The sequence below is a fragment of the Bison bison genome, unplaced genomic scaffold (assembly GCF_000754665.1).
Source record: "Bison bison bison isolate TAMUID 2011002044 unplaced genomic scaffold, Bison_UMD1.0 scf7180017864527, whole genome shotgun sequence".
Lineage (NCBI taxonomy): Eukaryota > Metazoa > Chordata > Mammalia > Artiodactyla > Bovidae > Bison > Bison bison.
The window spans coordinates 10,912,185-10,915,100 of record NW_011495078.1 but is presented as its reverse complement, the minus strand read 5'-3'; positions in this window follow the sequence as shown (position 1 = coordinate 10,915,100).

Sequence of the window (2,916 nt, the reverse complement as noted above, 5' to 3'; positions counted from 1 at the left end):
GAGAGGCGCTACCCCACGTCCGGGGGGCGGGGGGCGGCCGAGAGGAGATACCCAGTGTCCGAGATCAGGGGCGCCGACGAGAGGAGTTACCCCGCGTCCGAGGTCAGGGGCGGCGGCCGGGAGGAGATACCCCACGCCCTTAAGCCGGAGGCCAGGGGCAGTGGGCGGGAGGAGCTACCCAACGCCCGAGGCCAGGGGTGGCAGTCGGGAGGACCAACCCCACTCCGTGGCTGCGTGGTCATAGGAGGGCCTAGAGGAGCTATCCCACGTTGAAGGTCAGGAAGGGTGGCGGTGAGGAGATACCCTTCGTCCAAGGTAAGGAGCATTGGCTGCGCTTTGCTGGAGCAGCTGTGAAGAGATACCCCACGCCCAAGGTAAGAGAAACCCAAGTAAGACGGTAGGTGCTGCCAGAGGGCATCAGAGGGCAGACACACTGAAACCATAATCACAGAAAACTAGTCAATCTAATCACACTAGGACCACAGCCTTGTCTAACTCAATGAAACTAAGCCATGCCCGTGGGGCAACCCAAGATGAGCGGGTGTGGGTAATGGTGGAGAGATCTGACAGAATGTGGTCCACTGGAGAAGGGAATGGCAAACCACTTCAGTGTTCTTGCCTTGAGAACCCCATGAACAGTATGAAAAGGCAAAATGATAGGATACTGAAAGAGAAACTCCCCAGGTCCCAGTAGGTGCCCAATATGCTACTGGAGATCAGTGGAGAAATAACTCCAGAAAGAATGAAGGGATGGAGCCAAAGCAAAAAGAATACCCAGCTGTGGATGTGACTGGTGATAGAAGCAAGGTCCGATGCTGTAAAGAGCAATATTGCATAGGAACCTGGAATGTCAGGTCCATGAATCAAGGCAAATTGGAAGTGGTCAAACAAGAGATGGCAAGAGTGAGTGTCGACATTCTAGGAATCAGCAAACTGAAATGGACTGGAATGGGTGAATTTAACTCAGATGACCATTAAATCTACTACTGTGGGCAGGAATCCCTCAGAAGAAATGGAGTAGCCATCATGGTCAACAAAAGAGTCTGAAATGCAGTACTTGGATGCAATCTCAAAAACGACAGAATGATCTCTGTTCGTTTCCAAGGCAAACCATTCAATATCACAGTAATCCAAGTCTATGCCCCAACCAGTAACGCTGAAGAAGCTGAACGGTTCTATGAAGACCTACAAGATCTTTTAGAACACCCCAAAAAGATGTCCTTTTCATTATAGGGGACTGGAATGCAAAAGTAGGAAGTCAAGAAACACCTGGAGTAACAGGCAAATTTGGCCTTGGAATACGGAATGAAGCAGGGCAAAGACTAATAGAGTTTTGCCATGAAAATGCACTGGTCATAACAAACACCCTCTTCCAACAACACAAGAGAAGACTCTACACGTAGACATCACCAGATGGTCAACACCGAAATCAGATTGATTATATTCTTTGCAGCCAAAGATGGAGAAGCTCTATACAGTCAGCAAAAACAAGACCAGAAGCTGACTGTGGGTCAGACCATGAACTCCTTATTGCCAAATTCAGACTGAAATTGAAGAAAGTAGGGAAAACCACTAGACCATTCAGGTATGACCTAAATCAAATCCCTTCTGATTATACAGTGGAAGTGAGAAATAGATTTAAGGGCCTAGCTCTGATAGATAGAGTGCCTGATGAGCTATGGAATGAGGTTCGTGACATTAAGACCATCCCCATGCAAAAAAGAAATGCAAAAAAGCAAAATGGCTGTCTGGGGAGGCCTTACAAATAGCTGTGAAAAGAAGAGAAGCAAAAAGCAAGGAGAAAAGGAAAGATAAAAACATCTGAATGCAGAGTTCCAAAGAATAGCAAGAAGAGATAAGAAAGCCTTCTTCAGTGATCAATGCAAAGAAATAGAGGAAAACAACAGAATGGGAAAGACTAGAGATCTCTTCAAGAAAATCAGAGATAACAAAGGAACATTTCATGCAAAGCTGGGCTCGATAAAGGACAGAAATGGTATGGACCTAACAGAAGCAGAAGATATTAAGAAGAGATGGCAAGAATACACAGAAGAACTGTATAAAAAAGATCTTCACGACCCAGATAATCACGATGGTGTGATCACTCACCTAGAGCCAGACATCCTGGAATGTGAAGTCAAGTGGGCCTTAGAAAGCATCACTATGAACAAAGCTAGTGGAGGTGATAGAATTCCAGTTGAGCTGTTCCAAATCCTGAAAGATGATGCTGTGAAAGTGCTGCACTCAATATGCCAGCAAATTTGGAAAATTCAGCAGTGGCCACAGGACTGGAAAAGGTCAGTTTTCATTCCAATCCCAAAGAAAGGCAATGCCAAAGAATGCTCAAACTACTGCACAATTGCACTCATCTCACACGCTAGTAAAGTAATGCTCAAAATTCTCCAAGCCAGGCTTCAGCAATACGTGAACCATGAACTTCCTGATGTTCAAGCTGGTTTTAGAAAAAGCAGAGGAACCAGAGATCAAATTGCCAACATCTGCTGGATCATGGAAAAAGCAAGAGAGTTCCAGAAAAACATCTATTTCTACTTTATTGACTATGCCAAAGCCTTTGACTGTGTGGATCACAGTAAACTGTGGAAAATTCTGAAAGAGATGGGAATACCAGACCACCTGATCTGCCTCTTGAGAAACTTATATGCAGGTCAGGAAGCAACAGTTAGAACTGGACATGGAACAACAGACTGGTTCCAAATAGGAAAAGGAGTACATTGAGGCTATATATTGTCACCCTGTTTATTTAACTTCTATGCAGAGTACATCATGAGAAACGCTGGACTGGAAGAAACACAAGCTGGAATCAAGATTGCCGGGAGAAATATCAATAACCTCAGATATGCAGCTGACACCACCCTTATGGCAGAAGGTGAAAAGGAACTAAAGAGCCTCTTGATG